This window comes from Dermacentor silvarum, chromosome 2, assembly GCF_013339745.2.
Source record: "Dermacentor silvarum isolate Dsil-2018 chromosome 2, BIME_Dsil_1.4, whole genome shotgun sequence".
Classification (NCBI taxonomy): domain Eukaryota; kingdom Metazoa; phylum Arthropoda; class Arachnida; order Ixodida; family Ixodidae; genus Dermacentor; species Dermacentor silvarum.
Window position 1 is genome coordinate 156,221,835 of NC_051155.1, and position 21,842 is coordinate 156,243,676.

The following is a 21,842-nucleotide window of genomic DNA, read 5'->3' on the forward strand; positions in this document are numbered from 1 at the left end:
TCTGCCACCAAACCTCCAACCACCTCTTACTAATCTCTACAGCGGACATGTTTACTTTGCCCGTGCCAACCCTGGAAAGGATAGGAATAAACTTTATTTGTCCAGCGGTTAAGGCTGTTGGTGCCCGGGGCTAGGCTGCCAGGGGTCCATCGCCGGAGAAAAATCTTTCGAGATCCTCGGCAATGGCCCTGGCCCGCTGGACGGCCCACTCCTGGTCCTCGGGTGCCTCGCTGAGGAGGGCGGCTTGCCATCGCTCAGCGAGGCGCCCCGCTTTAGAAGGTCCTGCTGTTATCTTCCCCCTTCCATCCCTGAACCCAAGGATTTCAAGGAGGTCAGAGGAGCCTAGACTTGCAGCTGGGTAGATTTCTTCACATTCCAATAAAGCATGTTCCACCGTTTCTCTAGCTTTACCACAGCAAGCACACGCGGCTTCGTCCTTGGTGTACTTCGCTTTATAACTGCGCGTTCCAAGGCATCCTGATCTCGCTTCGAAAAGGAGCTTCCCTTTGAGTTATCATAAATTGTTTCTTTCCTGATTTCCCTTTTTCCTTTGAGGTTGTTAGTCATAGCAGGTTTCTGTTCCATTGCCGCCACCCATAACGTTGTCTCAGCCTCCCTCACTTTGCGTTTGACGTTCTTTGTTGGCATGTTGCTGGCCATACCGGTCGCATATTTGCTGGCAAGCTTCCTACCCAAGTAACCACGGATATCCGTGGGACGTCCGTCACAAGTCCGAATGTCCATCCATCAGGATATCCAGCACGGACGTCCATAGGACGTACAAGGAATGTCCATATCCCGTTCGGTATGTCCAGAGGACAGCCGAACAGGATGTCCAAGAGACATCCAATTTTGATCGTCCAGTGGCTGTACATAAATGTGCATGCCTAGGACATACATAAGTTAGGACATGGATGGATCGATGTCCTAATATGAAAAATTATGGTTGGAAATTGTATAGGTTTGTAATTAATATTTGCATGTTTCTGCACTCTATCGGATGCTTGGAGTTCTTTTTGCAAGGCAAAACGAGTAACTGACCTATCCTTGCAACTTAAGATGACAATTATGAAAATTTAATATTTGGACAAACCCACTCTAGCATGAAAATTGCGCAATTTTACTCTGTACAGCAATTGGCATTATTATATTACATGCCAAGATCATGAGTACAGTAACATTTAAAATTATGTTTATGGAAAACTTGCAGAACATTGAATCGCCCACTAGAAATCACTAATTATGTAACATGGAGCGAGTGTACTAAAACTATCCATCATTGCGGAAAGGCCGATTATGAGCCCCGCCCTCCAACTTGTAACTGGGAAAAATTCTCGAATTTATTTTGCCAGGACCATGATCTGATAATTTTGATCACCTGGGGGTTCCTTAGCATGCACCTGTATCGAAGTACACAAGCGTTTTTGCATTTCTCCCTTATCGAAATGCAGCCGCCACGACCTGAATCCAACTCGCGACCTTAATCTCAGCCGCCTAACAGATCTCAAAGGCTATGTTTTCGCTGGCTGCATGAATGATTACAGAAGCAAAAATAAAACAGGCGCCATGTAGTAGTTGCCAATCTCTAAGGCTATACGTTTACTAGGCTTTCGCTAATTGAATTCATTGGAAGTTGAAAACACGTCCAAAATGTTTAGTTTTACGACACCACTTATTCCTAAAACAAGTAATTGTTTCACTGTCTAATTTTATATATTAATAATAATGTTTCAACAAACTATATTGACGTTGATGTGTCAAAAACTCATGGCAAAGCATGCTGTGCGACGATTCAGTGTCGTGTTGCGATCCAATCCAATCCAATCCGAGGTAAAGCCATCGTCTCAATGGCGGCGAAGTGCCCATGCGGCCGGTCAACTGTCGGTTCGTTTGCCATCTTCACTGCCTGCCGAAGTCGCCTGCTCAGCTATTGAGGTATGACGGCTACATCGATCTCTATTTTAGCCATTACAATAACGGAATGTGTTTTGTTTGCAGGTGCCATCAAGCCCTAAAGTGAGTGAAAAGCCGTACACGCGAAAGAAAGCGCCACTGCACACAAATGCTGTATTTGAGGACTTCGGATCTCGCACCGGCAGCCAGCAGTCAACGGCCCGAGTAGCAAGTCAACACATCTTCGTAAAGAAACAACTGTTTATTTCCTAGCAGTGCAAACGTGGTGTTCGCCGGTCGGTACCGCGCAACTGAATGTGCAGGCCCCAGAAAGTGCGCGACGGCGTGCGTCGGCCAGCGGGAAGCCGCTCCCTGCTTGGGAGCAATGTGACACGCGTGTGCCGGCCAGGGTCCCGCGCGACGAGCAGGAGGTAGGCGCACACTATGTACTGTGCTGCCGTTTTGTGGTTTCTGCCGCACGAAAGCTTGTGCCTGTAATGAATCGTCGTAGGGTTTGACAGCACAAATAAGTAAATGTGATAATCGAACGACACCTCATTTAATGGTGTTGTCTTTCCCATATTTGTTACTCTGCTTAACATGCTGAAAGGAGTTTCTATTGATTTTATATGTATTCGCGCTGTCCTAGCTTCAGTCATGATATCTGGATCTGTCAATTTTCTTTTTTATCGGCGAGTATATTAGTTGTTATGAACATTATTCATGTGTGCATTTTGGACTTATGTTTAAGCTAGCAATAAAATATTTATTGTGTTTTGAAGCTTGTGTGGGCCTATTTTTTACGTTTAGTTACAGCAGAGCAGTGACAGTGAAATGCATTGAAGCACCCGACCAGTGCATTTATATATATATATATATATATATATATATATATATATATATATATATATATATAGGTGCTTGAATGCATTCCACTATTCATGCTTCAAGGTGTGCGCACACAAATCTATATATACCTTGAAGGTCCTGTGAATATCCGTGTTGGATATCCACGTCGGACGTCCTACGGACGACCAAAGCGGTTACCTTTGGATTTCCCAGGGACGTCCCTCGGACGTACGCTGGACATTCACGGATATCCCACGGACGTCCGGAATATCCAAAATGGACGTCCGTCGGACGTTGCCCGGATGTCCGTGGTTACTTGGGTAGTTCTTTTCCTCCACTGTGAGTCAATGTTTTGCCTGTACAAATACCTGAACACTCTTGTACCCCATCTACTTTCTTCCATTTTCCTCAATTGTTCTTCAAAATCAATTTTACTCTGAGCCTCCCTTACTTCAAAATTTGTCCAGCCCATATCACCCTGCACAACTTCATTAGTAGTCTTGCCGTGGGCGCCCAACGCGAAGCGTCCCACTGACCTTTGGTTGCCATCTAGTCCTGATTGTACCCCTGACTTCAAGCAAACAACTGCATTTCCAAATGTAAGCCCTGGAACCATTACACCTTTCCACATACCCCGGAGCACCTCGTACCTATTGTATCCCCATAGCGCTCTGTGTTTCATTATGGCCGCATTTCTCTTCCCTTTTGCTATTATTGTTTTTTCCTGTGTCTCTAGATATCTATACCGCCTTCGTTTATCCATATGCCTAAGTATTTGTATTATTTTACCCGAGGTATTTCCTAGGGTGCCTCGATGTCAGCGCCGCCTCCCGTCGTAGAACGATCGCATCGAGGCACCCCACCTGTTGCTGCGCTGGCGCTCCAGGTGTTGCGTGAGGGCATCGCCGCGAAGCCCACTGTGGAGGTCAGTGGAGAAGCCCCGTCACCCTCGCTCTCGGAAGCCAGTGTTATCGGCGCGTTCCTTGTCTGCACAAGCTCTCGCCTGCATTCTAACTTCACCTCGGTAATCGCTATTCGCTGCGAGATCGAACTATAGGTGACAGCACCGTTGCCACGGCGCGCTTTGAAATGTGCACGGCGGCGCTCCGCTGTGAACGATTTGGCCCGATTTTCTGGTAATGAAACGCGCTGACTGCAGTGATCTGATCTTATATATTGCCCCATAAATGCCACATTTTTGCACGAAATGAGCAAAACATCTCTATTTACTTCAAAGAAGCGCAAACTGTCTTTCAAGGAGAGACTGGCACTCAGCCAGGGAGATAAGTGCCTCTGTGTTGGCACTTTCTCGGGGCTTTTTATGTATGTTTCGCTTGCTTTCCACGTACTCGGTCAATATTGTTGCGCCAGTTATGAACATCGTATTCTCTGCGAAACTTGCACTGGTTTAAAAAAAGTCTGCACACCAGTACAACGAAAGTAAAGTAGCAAGTTAATGCGCGCTCTACATCATCAATTGATGCACACTGTACAGTCCGTTTTCGTTTTTTATACGCTTTGAATGACAAACAGCGAATGAGTTTAATTAGGTAAGCTAGGAGCCTGTGAGTGACAACACGTTAGTAGGATCATCAGGTTGCTTCAGACGAGATTATTTTTATCTCCCTTGCACGGTTACGCGCACGACAGCAATGTGACAAAGTTGTAATTATTTGAGAAGCTAAAGTCATTAGGTAGTTTTCTTACAGCCAATAGTGGCCACTGTCTTGCATCAAGCTAGCAACATTACAATGAAGAGCGAAAGGAAATTAAAATAGCCGCCTTTCAACTCAGTGTTATGACGTCCTCAGTCTAGTGACTGCCGTGTCACAAATGATTTTCGTATAATACCCTATTTTAGCTTTCCTTTTGCAGTAGCGAATCAAAGTACAAAAGTCCACGATTTAATTGTGAGGCAAAATTAATTCACCGTAGTGGCATCCGAAACACTTATTAAATGAAGATCTCTGGTCGCGTAACCACTAAGCGAGAGTCATGCAGTTCTCGCAATTATCATAATGCAGTTATCTTAATTAATATAAAGTGATGACGCGATATGATATGAGTACACGCATAGGCGGAAAGTTTTGATTTTCCCGGGAGGGCTGGGGCCCGACCAGCTTGCCTAAGCGGTCATATATATCAGTGAAGTAAAGAGTAACCGGAGCCGGCACAGAAGTAGTTCAAAAAATAGAAGCACGTAGGAAAAACATACCAAGACTTTACTGACGTTTCGGCCGGGGTCCGGCCTTCATCAAGAGTGCGTGTACAAGCATACAGAGCTCAATTTATACCTTTTTGCCGTAAGGGTGAAAAGAGACAAGAAAAAAATACAAAGTGAAAAAAAAATATAAATACAAAGTAAAAAAGAATGCAACGAACACGTAAATGGAAAACTGCGCGTGCACAGAGTGGAATTATTAAAAAAAGTGAATACAACAAGGCTGTGAAAACAAGCTCCTAAATCGTGAGTGGCCCATGACCACAGGTGTGCACAGATTTCGTGTCGTCATGGATGTCAACACGTGCAATGATTCATGTCAAAGTCATCAAAAACGACGGGCATAAACATGCAAAGTTTGGTATAATATTCATATACAGAGTTGGTCAAGCGCGTAGGAACCCTGCTCAATTTTTTAAAAGACAAAAGAATCTTGACCATTTCTGGAAGCATGAAAAATTATCCCGCGGTAAAAAACCCCAATTTTCACACACAAAAAAAAAAATAGGATTTGCTAAGTCTAAATGACAGCGCCGCCTGTGGCAATGAGCTGTAAAAATTTTCGGCTACCCGTAATATCATTTAGTGCGCGCTGCAATAAAGGTATGCGTCTTCTTGAAATTAGAAATACATTTCTTCGGAATATGGGCCGACCAGCATGCGAATATTTTTATACCCTCTCGTGGCAACGAATATGGGACGATCAACCTACATTTGTCTACAAGGTATACGCGAATACACATGGCATACGTACTATCACGATGAAAAGAAATGCGAACAGCGGAGCGCGTGGCCGAAGCATAACAAGCCTGAAGGTATAGGGCGCGCCGTCCGGTTATCACCATTGACAGGCGCGCACGTCCTGTTTGATCGTGCTGTGCGATGATGCACCCCCTATACTGCGATATTTTATTGCGATAGCAATTATATGGACACTTCAACCGGATTTCTGCCGTCAGCGTCGCCGTCGCCGTGAGGTTCCGTATAGATAAAATCTTCGCCGCGCGCCGTATGCCCGAGCGGAAGCGTGCGGGGACGCGCGCTATCACGGAGAGCGAACGCACTCAATCACCCACGCGCAAGCAAGGAAGCGGGAGGCCAGCGCCGGAGGGAGGCGGGGGGGGGGGGGGGGGGCACTTCTACTCTGCCAACAACCGCGCTCGTCGCAACACGGTATGCGCTGTGCATTCGCCGCTCAGTTTCCGTTGAAGCGATAGACCGCACGTACCTCGCCCGCTGCGGCGTATGCGCTTGCTGCCAGCGTTTTGACAGTCGTTGTCTGCAGTCATTCAGTGTGATCTATTCATGTTTGTTTGTGCGCGCTCACACCACGCTTGTTCATTCAGTTAGTAATAGTAGGGCCACATTTTCCAACGCACGCTACACATGCGATGCTGCCCAGATCGGCAGTGCAGCGCTACAGGTGTGTCCCTTCGCACGCGCTGCCCACGGGAAGCGCTTCTCATCCACACCACCGTTTCACACGCGCGTTCTCATGGTCATCGAGTCTCTCTTCATGTCGGTCTACTTACGCCGCAGCACACCTGCTTACTTAATCAGCTCATGTTTACTACAATTCATATTGCTACCAAAGCCGCTCACCTTACTTCGTATGACATTGCTGTGTTGCTATCGCATTCATTGCTTCGCCCTTAGGGCGAAACTGTGACATTTATTGTTTGCGCTGTCCAATTTGCGATGTCATCATTACTGCGCCGTCAACTTTTCTCTTTTTGAAATAAAAGAGAAGCAGAACACAAACAAAAATATCACAGTATAATCATCGGTCGCGAATAACCAGACACTTGTGATCTCTGCAGCTACATTATTATTGCCATCAAACAAAAATATAAAGCAGATAAGACGTTTCATGTAAAAAGAAGATGCAGGCGCTACATTTGTGAACTACATCCACACGTCATGTTATTTTAATTCTTTGAGTGCACTGCCGCACGACGGTGGCATAAGAAAACACGCTCTATCTCCTGTTCCTAGTCCCTCAAAGTGCCACCGGGCCATGATTGCCCCGTTAGATCTCTCACAGGCGTGCAGACGGTGCAGTTAGTTTGTTTACAGGCGCCGTGACACCGCGATACATTAAACCGCAGTCGGCGCGTTTCTTTTGCCGAGAGCCGCGAAAACGAATTGTTTCGATGAGCGATGCACCAAGCGAATATGCAGCTTGCTTTTTCTTACGCCTGAGTATCTACCCACTTTCGTTGCTGGCGCTCACATGCGCGTTTTAACTTCGTCATGGCAATGTGTGCTGGCTTCACTGCGAAGGAGCTCGGGCTCATAATTTGACACAGGAATGACTTTACGGGTGCGGGAGCGGCATGAGGACGCTGAACAAAGTGTCACACGTTAAAGAACTACCACAAAGGTGCAGATCATGGCTGTTGTGAAAATAGAAATAAGTTGTGTGGCTGTTAGCATGTTTGTGAATACGTTGTGCAGCATGACCATACATTTTAGAATACATTATTCAAACTAGATACAAAGCCTCTTCTTCTTCTTTACGGGGTTTTACGTGCCAAAACCAGTTCTGATTATGAGGCACGCCGTAGTGGAGGGCTCCGGATTAATTTTGACCCCCTGGGGTTCTTTAACGTGCACTACAACGCAAGAACACGGGCGTTTTTGCATTTCGCCTCCATCGAAATGCGGCCGCCGGGGCCGGGATTCGATCCCGCGACCTCGTGCTCAGCAGCGCAACGCCTTAGCTGACTGAGCCACCCCGGCGGGTTAGATACAAAGCCATTTTGTCAATCTATTGCCACTTGAGCAAACTGTTGCTATTTTTAAAGGCTATTCTCTCAATTTCTTAAACTGGAATAATAGATCTGCCACTGGGAACCAAGTTTGCGAGAACGAATAATCCTCAAAGGCCGATTCTCTACGCGATCAAGCATTCCGCGCCTACACGATCCTTACATAAACACAGTAGTTGTCTTACACAGTAATTGCCTTACACAATCAAAACCACGCACGTTCACTTTTCACTTGTTCCTGAAGGTTCCTTCACTGCCTCCTTGGCTCGTATAAGCGCCTGATAAGTTTTGCCAACTGAATACCTCGTACATGCCTTATTGTAGGAGCACTCTCTCTGTAAGACTGCCGTCCTGGTACAGAACGGCTCAGAAATATGCGATAGCTCCCACTTTTTCCTTTTATTAAAACTTACCGCCACGCAATGTTCATAAAGACGCACCCCTCCATTAGAACGAGATCGAACAATTTTCCGAATCAGTCAGCGCCGACCACTTTTGGTCACTCTGGGTGGCTTAAGGTGGCGGTCCCACTCCGGCGGCACGCGCTCGGCATTTTAGTCATTATTTGCGGACGCACTGTGCTTCCTGCGTTCATTGGACAAATGTGAACTTTATTACGTTAGAAAGCTTACTTTCTGCGCTTTCCAATGATACCTAGTATTATCGCCTAGCCTGAAGCGTCACCTAACGGCAGTCAAAACAGTGGGAGCAAAAAACGGCGTTTTTGCTGTACTAGCCTCCGCTGTACTGCCATTCCGACTAAACTGTTCAACATAACAAAATGAAATTTGCTGTGTCTTTAAATGAAATGTTATACAAGGTTTCTATGAAGAGAAATTGCGTGTAAAGCAATTGGAAATTTATATAGGTGCCAATAAAAATGGGCAAAACTACAAAAGTTTATGAATGAATATCTTTTTCCCTTTTAAACTCAGGACAACAATATTTAGTGGTTTTCTAGGCTACAGTGTACTTATCATCTATGCAAAGTTGTTTTGTGTTCTAATGAACAGTTTGTGAGGTATTATTACTTACATTTGGCAATTTATGACTATACTTGGTCACGCATTACTGGCGACGGGACAAAACTATTCGAGGTGAAACTCTGAAATTTTCAATAATGAAGCAGCAAGCCCTTATCTCCATTTCTATGAAGAGAAAATTTGCTTATGTTAATTAGGGAATCTAGAGGGGAGTAGTGAATTTAGCTAATTTATCTGCTTACCAGGTCCGTGCAAATTGACATTCTTTTTCATGTAAACGCTAATTTACGACAATTGTTGCACATTACTATAACGATACAGTGTCATGCAATTACTAGCACTCACGAGTTTTACTAAGCAGTGCTTGAAACAGAAGATTTTAAATCAATAATAAATCTCACAGGCGATTTTCGGTGGTGGCGCCATCTGTGCAAAAAGATATCAAGCTGTTTCACGTCAGTTCCAACGTTTGTCAAATGTGGCGCCACTAAACATTACAAAGCGGGCAAAACGCGGAGGGAATTCTTTCTCCAGGTTTGAGTGTTTGGCTCAGTCTAGTCACGGCGCCTCCCCCACTTCCTTCAAGCACACGTGTCTGCAACCACGCCTTCAATATAGTCCTACACGAGTTCACTAACTTGTGGCTGCGGGGAGAAAAAGAAAGAAAGAAAGAAAGCGCCCTGCACGGTACATCGTGAGTGCATGCCAGATCGCCAGCAGGTTAGGCCATTGTGCCAAGGAGAATTGCAAATTGCCCTCGCCCCTTCTATTTTGCAGGCTTGTACGACGATATCGGGAAACTTGCTTTCCCCATGCGATGAGGTGCGACGTGTGTGGCAGGGTGCTGTGTTTGACTATTGTACGCGACGCCGGTGGAACGATAGCATTAGAAGCAAACAATGAGCGGGCCTTACAGACTGCAGCGAAAAGTGCTGATGGGTGCGTGACCTGCTGCATTCCAAGCCACGTGCTACTAAACAAATGTCATGTGTTCCGACGCCCAGTGAAGTTTTGAAACACGTGATTACCACTAGGTGGTTTTCTCGTTGAAAGGTATATCGTATTTATCCGCGTAATCATCGCACTCGCATAGTGGTCCCACCCCCACTTACTTTTTTGAGTGATCATCGTACCCTTGAAAATCACTGTAGTGACTGCAGTTAGCTTGTTGTGGTGCATAGCAGCCGACCGAGCAGAGTTTTCCGCCATTTCTTTTCCGCCATTGCATGCACAACAGTGTGCACAACAGAATACAATCTCACATGCGCTCGAAAGTCTCCGAATTCAGCAGACAAAATTTGAGAGAGAGAGATAAATGAAAGCATGGACAGCGCGAAAAAGGCAGACAACACGCGCACAATTTACACTATATAGTTCGATGACTATTATAAGAAGTACTTCTCGCAAATAATTTGTTTATGCAGTCCCTGCTTGTGTAGATCATGTGATCTTATGCCATAGGCTAATGTGAGGACTTGATATTGAACGCCTGTGTCACGAAAACGGCTGTCGGCGAAACATGCACAACTTCTGAGGGCTGTGCGCAAGGCTGTGCGCGAGTGCTTGCGATGGCCATCGTAATCATAACGCTGGCGCGATGAGCGCTAGCAGCGGTGAGCGCATGTGAATTTCCTAAAGCAAACGTTCTGTGCAACTGCTTCATTTACCATTCCACTGTACTGCGGCTCTGCAACTCGAATGACGCGATCTCCAAAACTATTCGCGCGGAATCTAGAGCAACGCCGCCCCTTTCCCATCCCCGCACGGCCTTTCGCGCAACGGAAGGCGGCTTCCTCTTAGCTTCCCTCTTTTGCGGGCGCCAGATTGAGCCGTGATCGTCGGCTCCCCTCGCGCGCTTTCACTTTCTATGCTGTATGTGCGAGTGAAAGCTAAATATTTCGTTGTTACTCTATACTAACCTTTACCCCTACTCTTTTACCGCCACCTCTCCTCCACTGCGGATCGCCGTTCAGGCGTCAGCAGACTACAGCCCCGTTTACATGAACGCGAAAGTGGCGCATCGCATTCCCAAGCGCATTTGGGAAAGGCGATGCGACGCCGTTTACATGAAGCTCAGAGAACGTAGCGCCACATGAATGACTAGAGTGGCTAGAGCTGTGGAGAGAGCGCAGTGGCCACTGTCGGGTCGGTGACACGGGGCACGGCGGTATTTAGAGGCCCCCCTCGGCTCTCGCTTGTTTCTCGGTAGCGTCTTCGCGGTTGTCATCGAAGGTATTGTTAGGGGCCCTCGCCTCCCTTCTCCCCTCTCAGTAGCGTCGCCTCTCAGTAGCTTCACGGTTGTCATCGAAGGTCTTGTTAGGCGCCCTGCGTTTACATGCTCCGCGAGAGTCGACTAGCGCCCATAAATCTACCCTCGCCTGGCACATTGCATTACCGCTATTTACATGAATGCGATGCGCTAGAAATGCGATGCGATGCGACACTGTCGCATTCATGTAAACGGGGCTTACGCTAGACAGTTACTGCGGTCCGTAGCAATTTCCTTCCTTTTCCTTTATTTATCTTTATAGGCACAAAGCAACAGTGACCATTTCAAGCCTAGAGCCTTCGTTTAGCGGGTCCGCACTTTGAAAAATGCTAAAGAAATACACTTGGAAGAGAAAGAAACAAAACTTGTTGACGATCAACGACACTCAAGGTTCTGCAGTGAGCACTGGTCTGCAGGCCATCTGCCGTGGGACGGCTTTCGAAGCAGCGGTCTGCACTCACCTGACGGCCACGTCAAAAGTGGCAGTGGCGAACCACTAATTGCCACCATCATCGGCACTGAAGATTTTACAAAGTTTGAGCGAGCTATTGTTGAAAGTATCAGTGGGGGCAAAACCACCACGCGCAGCAACCAAACAACAATGGTGCGAGGGACAACTCGTGAAAAGAAGGGGGGAGGGGGGACTTTTCCTCAATTCGGCGAATCACCTGTCGCCGCGTCGCAAGAGGGCCATCTCGGGGCATGCTGCGGCGGCGAAGAGCAGATTTTTTTTTTTTTTTCGCTCCACCTTAAACACAACCAAACATGACCGAGTGGCGTCGCCTGGTGGGAGAATCTGAACTACACGCAAGATGGCGACAGTGATACCTCCACCTTAACCACGCAGCCGCGTGAACGCCCCCTCTCTCGCGCGGCGTCCTTTTAGAGGGCATGAGCTGAGTTGAGCGTCCCTGCAGTTCGTGCGTGTGCTTTCCTGGTCGGCTCGAACGGGCTCTTGAAAGAATGGGTGTGTATGAAACAGCCGCGTAGGGGGGAAGCTGATTCAGTGTTTAACGCGTGCTGGGATGATGTGCCCCTGGGCTCCGTGTAATCGCGAAGTGCTTGGCAGGCGTTCTGATGTTTACTCTTCCCTCGTTGCCACCGCTTTCGGCATTAGTCACCACTAAGTGTCTCGGGCGCAGTCCGTGACAACGTTTCGGAAAAGCCGCGGGAGAAGCTGCGGTATTTGTCTCGACATTATAATTGCGACTGCCTGTATTAAGCTCCTTCACTTTACTTCAGTCAGGCCTTTCCGAAAGTGTGCGCGGTGCTTTGCAGGAAAGCCGTCGAAGCGTTGAACCCCATGGCCGTGTTCGCGTCACGCGCAAGCATTTTCCACGCGGATGACTTCACGCGAAAGGCCCGGCCCGTTGTAAAAAGGCTGTTTCAAAGTGCTGCACTGCTGGTGTTTCTTTGACTGCAACCGCCGCTGTAAAATATTTATACAGGCTCATACTCGATCGTTGTCCAAAAGGAGCATGGCGCCGTCGTTTGTTCGTGTAATGCAGGCTTATTTTCGCGGGTCGCTGCGCAAGTCTCTCTCCCACCCCCTTTTAGTCCTCCTAGGTCTTCCCCTCGTTTTCGCTAATTTGAGCGCCGGCGCGCGCAGTTGACCATGCGAGCACGTGTTCACCCGAGCAGCTGCGGTGTAGAGGGACGGGGGTCTTTGCTGCTCGCCTAGGACTCGAAAACGGTAGCGCTTGGAGCGCTATGGCGCTATGCTGGACCGTCTTTAGTTTTCGTCGCTGTGCGCCTTCACGCAGAAAAAGAGCATTCGCTTTCTTCAGCTTTTCACTCGGCGTCGCGAAGTTCCGCCTTGAATAAAAGTTTTTTTTTTTTTTTTTTTGTGCTTCTCGTCGATGTTAAGATAGCTGTGAAATAGCGTGCGTAAGCGTCGTGCACCCCACGCGTGCCGATTGCTCTGCCCACCGTGGATGCGCTGTTCGAAAAACTCGCTGATAAATGATTGATGCCAGTTTCCCGTTTTACACTTGCACCTGCGTTATGAGAGACGTCCTAGTGGAGAATTCGATATTGACAACCTGGACCCTGTCTTACGTAGGCTATGAGCTGTAGCGCCCCCCCCCCCCCCCCCCCCCCCCCCCCCCCCCCCGCCAGATCCAAGTACACGGGCGCTTTCTTTCGCTCTCTCTCTTTCGCCCCTTCCTCCATTGCGTCGTCACAAACGCGACCGGAAGCAGACCTTTGTTCCTCAGGTAACCAGCGGTTAGAACACCACAGCCGCTGCATCGCCACAATGGCGGTTGTACACGTTTGCCCATCGAGCTCGTTGACAAATCGCGAAAGTTTTGCATAGCCAGAGAATTATTGCAACGATAAAGAGAGCTCTGCGCGGCGAATTCAAGCCAGCAACGTCGAAAGCACAACAGTGTTCCTTCCCTGTGCGCTGCCGAGCGGCGTCGTTCAGAGAACTCCAGCAGCAGCGTGCGCGGCCCTTCGCAGGTCGATGGCGCGCTCGCCGGTTACGGGGCGAAGAAAGAAAGGGTGCGCGACTGTCGTGATCGACCGGTGCTACCCGAAATGGCACACGAGGGGCGGAAGAGGGCGCCCGGCGTTTGTGTGTACACTCGTGGACCCAAGGAGCGACCTGGTACGCGGATTTCGCTGCGACGGGACGGCCAAGACGCTGCGCGATAAAACGCGCCCGATCAGGGAGATGAAAGAGCGCGGGGTTTTGAGGCTAATTATTGTGCCACTTCGATAAGATACTAGTCTAGGACCGCTGTTGTTTATGTAACAGTTGTTTTATACCTGTTGACTCATTGTTGGCTTCAATAGACTTTCTATTCAGATGTAACTGAATATCTTGCATGCTTTTTCGAGAGATGGCCGAAGCTGCACAGCCAGGAACAGCTCGGAGCTGATAGATTTCTCAGCTGCACGCGTTCCATGCATAATGCCACGAAATAATCAAGCGTCTTTTCCTTTCACCCATTCGCCCCCCCCCCCCCCCCCCCCCTTTTGGTGTTTATCGCGGTTACATAAACCTTTATCGTACACTGGATCTATTCGTTCTATGTCTCCGTCGTGCTGCGCATTCAGTTTTTCTTTTTTCTTGCCTTTCCTGATGCGGCCGGTAATTCCCGCAGTATTGTACAAGCAAATTAACTAACACACGTGAGCGGGTTATCCACACTTAACACACGTCGCGCGTTCTTCGGAGTTCCGAGACGCGTCGCGTGATGGCCGTGTTGCGACTAGCAGGCGCGCAGCTCGGAGCGAGCGCGCGCGTCTCTCAGCTGCTGTCGACGGCATCCGCTTCGAATCGAGGCATCCGGTCGACCGGCTGCCGACGACTCCCACGCCCCACTTCCGTTCGACGCCGCCGTCGACACCTCGTTCGGACCGCGCGCGCGCCCGCTCGCAGTCGGACGAGGAAGGAAGGAGGCAGAACCCCCTTGGCGCGCAGAGCCGCATATGGGACCGCACCTCGCGCTGCCCCTCGCATTTGCAAACACGGAGGAGGGCGTTCGAGGCAATCAAACGCCTCTGCATGCACTCGCAAAGTCGCCTGCGCTGTTTTGCCATAATGAACGTATATATTGGCGAACGCCTCAAGGACCATAAACGTGACGTAAGAAATAAGTCACACAACGAACGCCATTGCCGAGTGCGCGAGAACATAATCACAAGATTGACTGGGACAATGCCACTGTTGTCGCCAAAGAAAAGAACATGTCATCCCGGCGGCTGCTAGAATCGCTTATCATTCAATCTAAGGGCCAGCTACGATGAACCGGATAGCAAGGACCATGCCTGCCACTTGCGCATGCTCGTTACGTCACAAGCTGACTACATAAGCGACGACGATTTCCTGTCCAACTCTGTGAACAAGGAACCTGTACGCGGTTCCGAAACGTCGGATTAATTATCAGGACCTGGTCAGCGACCGTGATTCCCTTCAATGAACGTATACACCCGGCTCAGAACCCTTGTGCGGGAATAGTTGTGCAATGCCTTACTACAGTAACCAATTTGGTAACAGGTTGTGAACGTTATGACGTATATCTGGGGCATATAAAAAGAAGCCCAGGTACAACTTTACGTTTTTGTAGCTGTCGAATATTTCATTACCAATTTACTACACTGCATGTAGCCCGAAATATCTTTTTTCTCTATTTTAACTGCGCTTTTTTTTTCTTGGTACGCCCACACAACTTCTAAACACATTTTTTTCTCTGTCTGTGCAGGCTGCCATACTACAACACACTGCTGAGTACATCTACCAGCTGGAGCAGGAGAAAACACGCCTGCTGTCACAGAACAGCCAACTGAAGCGCCTCCTCAACTGCCAGATGAGCCAAGACAGTGATGGCTCCTCTTCAGATTCGCCCCTGCCCAAGCGCAAGAAAGGAGACAACAGTAAGCACTGCTGCATATTTTCATCCTCTCTTCCCTGCATCTTTCTTTCTTGTTTTGTTTTTATACGTCTGTGGAGTGAAAGCACTCATTCCTGATGGAGTCATATTTGAAAAACCACCGATAAGTTCACTATACTGTTCCAGAGCAACAGGAGAGCACAGTAGTTTCTAACCTTAACGTCAGTGACCAACTTTTGGCTGATAGCACTCCTTGCTATGTAACAATGGTCTAGCTTCCCAGAACAACAGATGCCTAACTCCTTTGAGAGTGCCTAGGTTGACAAAAGTTAGTATAATATTGCGTGTATTTTAATCGTATCAATCAGGCTAATGTGAGCATTTTTCATCATTGCCAGTATACCAGTCTGATTGCTCAGTGTTTCAGAGCCTTGGTAATGTGCTATGTACAGGGTGTGCCAGTAGGATAAGGTGCACCTAAGCAGTGTTTCAAACAGTGACAACTGCTGAGGTACATCGCTCGCTGATATGTGCCGAATAGTTTTCATGTCCAAGGGGAGTTGTTGCATGGTACTGTTTTAATCTTATTGCAAAAATTGAGAACAGTCAATGGTTCATAGTGCATATGGAGCATTTTCTTTCATATTGGACCATCATATATTTACTTCATTTTGAATCATACAGTCCTGACATTAATCATTTTATGGCACGCTTTTTGTTGCAGTGGATGATGAGGGAATCGCTGGCATGAGCCCACAAGACACAGAGACAAAGGAAGACGTCCTGCGTGAGCTTGTAGACCTCCGAGTGCAGCTTGAACGTGAGAGAAGGCTTCGGATGATCCTAGAGGACCAGGCGCGTGGAATGGAAGCGCAAGCCTACACTGAGCGGATCAGAGAGGCACCTGCCGCGGCACCTCATCACAAGGTCAAAACAGAGGTAATTACTGTTTTTGTTATGTGCAATGCATCTACAACAAAGTGTTTGAGCTCCTACTTGAGTTGGCAGTGTCATTAGGAATAGTTAAAGTTGTATAATAAATATTGCCACCTATGTGACTGTAGTAGAAATGCTATTAGTTTTTGTAGTAAAGCACTTTAACTTTATTTACTTTTCAGTGCATGATTCTCTGTTTTCACTCGGGAGGAAACATTGGAGGGTCGGCCGCCCGCTCCACACTCATTGTCGCCCCCCGTTAGAGTGTTTCCCTTTTCTGCTGTTATTCTGCTGAGTTTTCCTGCTCACTGTGCTTCATTTTTGCTGCAGACACCACTCCTCAGTGCCTTATTGCAAGGATAGTGCCAACCCCTCTTTGTTAAATAACTCTCCCATTTTGGTCTTTGCTCTTGAGCCTTGGCTCTTCCTTGAGTGTTTCTCAGACGGGCTTTGTGTTACTCCGCACATCCTTCCATATTCACTGCAGCACCCATTTCAGCATCCTCATTTCCACCACATGGAACTTTGGATGCTCTGCTCACTAATGGGTAAAAACTCAAAACTTTGCCTCTTTTCGAACTTCGCAGGAGGTCGCTGACACAACAAAGGCTGCTGTAGTGGTGGCCCAGCCTCCTCCAGAGCAGCAAGTGCTGGCAACATCGCAGTTCTCTCCGGCACCAGCGCCTGTCGCTTTGCCAGCAGGCAGCGCGAGCCCGCCGAGGGCACACCCACAGCCGCCAGAGCCTCTGCCCAGCCCCGTAGCCGATCTGCCTCAGGACCTGAGTACACACTCCATGCAGCCCACAGCTCCTGCTGCAACGGCAGTCACACCCACTGTGGCCACGCGGGAAGAGGTTGCAGTGCCGCCACTTCAGTCCTCTCCGTGCACGTCGCCATACCATGCAGCACGTCCCGCCAAAACTTGGAAACCATCGTGGAGGCCATTCGGCACCTCGAGGGGGACCACCTGTTTCGTGACGACGAACCCCGCTGTGCCACCCCCGAGCGGTTGAGCACCCCGGAAGCCAATGGTGGCAGCATGCTACGCAGCAGCCTAAACGTCCTGGTGGTCCATGAGCCTGCGCTGCGTCAGCAGGTGATCCAGTGCGGCACGGCGACGCGCCGGCCTGGGGTCATTGTGGCCAACCACTCTTAACGGCTGTCTCCCCGTGGAGGCCACTTTCTCCCGGGGGTGGGGGGAGCCCGGTTCACCCTCTCTCGCTCTTCTGCGCTATTGCTTGGCCGCAACAAAAAACAAATCTGGAGGGTACACACCCACACACAATACAAAGCGCCACTGGTGGAGACAAACACACATGCACACAAGAACATACATGCCGACAGGGACACACATATACGTATACCACACCACAGCGTTCTTCAAGTGTTTGACACTGCATGGGCAGGGTAAGAGACATGCCGAGACACTTCTGGGAAAGTGCATTCCAGGTTATGGGGACAAAAACTTGTAAAACTTTTGTCAGGCGGTGCTCTCACTGCCTCCTGGTTCATTTTGCATAGCTTGAACATCATTTTACACAACTTGCTCTTTTGCTATCTCTGGACCGAAACAGCAGGATCTTTGTGTGTGTTCTCCTTTTCCCCCCCATTTGCTTGATTCTTACCCACCCCTTTCCATAATAATGAAGCATGCTACAATGGCTGTTTACGATTATCTAGTGGCCAGTGATAAGCACGGCCATGTTATCATGCCAGAAGCTCGAAGTTAGCTCACTACCTCGACATGAAATTTGGTTACCCCTGCAGGGCTGGTTCTCAATGCACCTAATATGTTTCATTATGCTGTCATTGTTCAGTGGGATAAGCCTGGTCTGTCAATGTACAACTCTTGTTCAACGTCTAAGGACGTTTTGTCAGCTAATGCAAGCAGTGTACATAAGTTTGTATTGAACCTTTCTTTCTTCTCTTCGGCACTGCACTGATCGACCCTGTAAAAGCTTCACTAGGGTCCTTCAGCTTGTGGCATTGATGGTGTAAGCTGTACTGTGCTCTCGGTGTCTTTTAGAGAGCAGATTAGAGAGTATACCATGTCTACTTGGACACAAATTGGGATTCGTGATCTGATGAAAGCAGTAGGAGGAGATGGGGAGAAAAAAAGAACAAGACAGAGCGACGAGGAGGCAATGGAAGACGGCGATAGCAGAAGCACAGCGGAATGGTGGATCATGCTTCCGTTTAGTCTGTAATATACTGGGTGGGGAAAGATTCTCGGGGGCTGTACAGTGTAAGAAATCGTGCAAGTCTAGTGCAATGGTCTGCGGGTGGTTCCTTTGGGGAGAGAGAGAGAGAAGGAGGAGTTAAATTTTTTCACACGAAGCAGTTTTTGCAGTATACAAAGATACTATATATATATATATATATACATATTATATGGCACACTTATCTGTACACACAAGACCATGCAAGCTGGCTGCAAGCATGCCTCACTCATTGTCTCATAGGAAAAGCAGTTACCTGTCTGATGACTTTTATTACTGAGTTTATCCCGTCTGCATCAGCACACTGATGTGTTTTGTGTGAAGTGTTCATATGTTGGTGACAGCAGCAGAGCAAAAATATTCTTGCAGTTGTATTGTTTCTCTGTGCTCCTCCTCTCGTGGCATATTCATGGTTGGCACTGTGCATAGCTCATACTTTTACCTCTTCCAAGGAATAAAGATCGGTGTATGTCCTTTGTCCTCTCAAAAAACCTCATGATCGAAATGTGTTTGTGAGAAGCTATATTTGTAGTGGTGTGTGTGTGTGCCATCTGCTGATATATTTAAGACATGTCATATACATCTTTTTTTTATTATTTGTTTCAAGTACATATGTGGCTTTTCTTTTTTCACCAGTCCTCCTTTTCTTTCTTTTTTTAATTTTTGTCCCCATGTATGAATCTCAGCAGACATCATCCCTGTAAGGTAGCCCTCATCTATCATTGACCTCCATTTCTTGATGATGCATTTGCATTCATTGTCACAAACATGCACACCCACATAAACACGGACACAACAGTCACACTTGGACATGCCATCTGAATGACGCAACACACCATCAGGAGACCTCCATTTGGTGGGGATGGCCACTGTGAGAGAGCCTGTGAATTTTACGGGTAATGCATTTTTTCCCCTCTTTTTTCGTTTTTCTCGTTTGCCTTTGCTTCAAAGCTGAGATTTTTACCTCAATGCAAATCTAGGGCAGCAGCGGCTGCTTTCAGATAGTGTAAGACTTGATTAGAGAAAACAGCATTGTGTTCTTATTGATGTGTCATATCTGCGATTATTTCAAAAGGCTTTTCATAGCATCCTCTGCCATTATGTTATATTCATGTAGTTGCGTTGGCCCAGCAACACTTTGTGCAGTCTTGTGTTCCGAGGTAATTCTTTCCACTCGCGGCATTACACGCTTGCATAGCTTTATTCTTTCATGCATTTTTTATACTTTTTTTTTTCTTTTGAGCGAGAGTTTATATTCTTTTGCCGTGTGTGCATGTGTAGATGAGAGAGAGAGTTATAACCAGGTGGGTATAACATTCACAACATTCACTCATGTCACAGATGTGTACACCCATCCTAATTTATATCTCATGTCAACAGCTGCCACGCCACACATGGCCATTGCCCGCCAGAGTGAGCATCGTCAGTTGGTGTTAGGTCTGCGCGGCGCCGGCGTCCTCTGTGCATTGTTCATTATTACCACACATAGGCAACATTTGCAGCATCTAAGTTGAGGTGGTGAGAGAGTAAAAAAGTTTTTTATACGCGAGGGTGGAGGGCGAAGGCTGTATAAGAAAAAGATTTGTATACACATTTCTTTTTTCCTCTCTTTCTGCGAGTCTCTAGGACCACCTTGTTTATTAAATACCAGGTTTATAGAGAGAGCTGTAGCCACCATGCCAAGTGTTTGTTATGGCGAATTCCACCTGTCACCATGGAGGAGGTACTTTATTGGGCTCGTATTTCGCAGACCCCATTCTGCCAGTGAAAACATATCGCTCCACAATGGATTACTGCTGAAGTTGTCATGCGCAGCTGGCAGAATGCGACATTCTTCAGAAGTTCCCGGTTGAGTTAATGCCCCATTGTTGGAGCGAGACCAAGCTATCAACTCGCAGGCAGTTGATTGCGAGTTGATTCCAAACAACCTGACGAAAATGCAAACCAGCTACGATACGACTAAGGGAAAAAAAGTTCTATCTGCAGCAGAGCAAGTAAAAAAAAAAATAAAAAATGCTTTCCCCAGGTCGATTAGTGGAATTCACCTTTAGTTTATATCCGCTCTTCTCTCCCCTCATTGTTGCTTGGGTCTTCTGTGTGAGCTTTGTTCTGTGTTCTCTTTTTGCCATCTTCGCCATCAATTGTAAATTCATAGTTGACCTTTTTTTTTTCCTTTTTTTTTCTCGAAGTGCTTGTTTTATCAGACAAATGTGTTTTTTGTATTGTAATTTTTCTCTTTGCTATTGTGTTATGGCATTGGAAATGAGAACCATTTGTACATATGTTCACCGGCTCCCGTTTTCGACTTGTTTTGTTTGCTGTTCCCATTTGCTGTCTTTTGTATATCTCTTTGTATGGGTGCATGTGTTACTTTTCACGTGTGCTAGTGAAGGTTTTGCTGTGAGTTTCTTCGGGAGGGCCCATAATTTTTAATTTGGTTACTGTACCTTATGGATGATGTGAAAATTTTAAATCTACTTTTTATTGTTCACCTCCTTTTGAATTGTGTTGGCTTTATCATAGTGTCCATAATTGGTGTTCATGAAAGGAAGATATCCAACATTTAACTGTGAATCATAGATTTTTTTTTTATGCCATCTGTGTCAAAAGATCTTGTGAACCTTTTTGTTATAAATTATTTGCTTCGTTATGTTTCTCTTATGGTTCATTGAGCAGTGGAAATGTTGAAAAAGTTTCACAAAAGCTTGTGTTCAGCTCCGTTGGGTCTTATAAAGTCTGGGCCCCAACCAAATGTTACGTCTCAAATCATGTCTCCAAGTGTCGTTCCTAGCTTTTTGTGTAATAAATGTTTGTCAGTACTGATATCATGTCCTGTATCTGTCACTGGCAAAGCATCACTAGGGTTATCTACTCTGCAATGCTTTGCATAATCCCACATAATCCACACAATCATAGCGGAATACGACAGGTTTAAGCATTCTGCCACCATGCGGTACCCACAGATGCACTCCTTTTAGCCACACAGAAGTTTACAACAAAGGCAAATGACATGCTACAGAAAGGAAGCTCTGAAGGATAGACTGCTGGGTAAGTTGGTGATCCGTGATAAATAAAGGACAACTAAAGACAAGAACAAGAAAGCAACAACACGTCCACTTTGGTGAAGGCTGCAAGTGCTCGTGTTGTCTTCTTGTTTTTGTCTTTTGCCTTTCACTCGTTTATAAATAAAGGCAGCTTAATGGTTTTTTTCATCTTGATGACTTGGGATGCTTATGGCTTCTTGAGTGCTACCAGCAGCTGCTCAAGAAAATAAGTACATTTCTTAGCACTTTAGAATCTTCTAACTCTTTAAAATGATGTAGCATATAAACACTGCAAGCACATTACTTAGACCTACAAC

The 21,842-nt window shown here is 47.1% G+C and overlaps 1 pseudogene; it reads left to right on the forward strand.

Annotated features, from left to right (window-relative positions):
• The first annotated feature begins 3,556 nt into the window (after positions 1-3,556).
• LOC119440491 (transcription factor AP-4-like) lies at positions 3,557-21,304 on the forward strand (annotated as a pseudogene).
• The last annotated feature ends 538 nt before the right edge of the window (positions 21,305-21,842 follow it).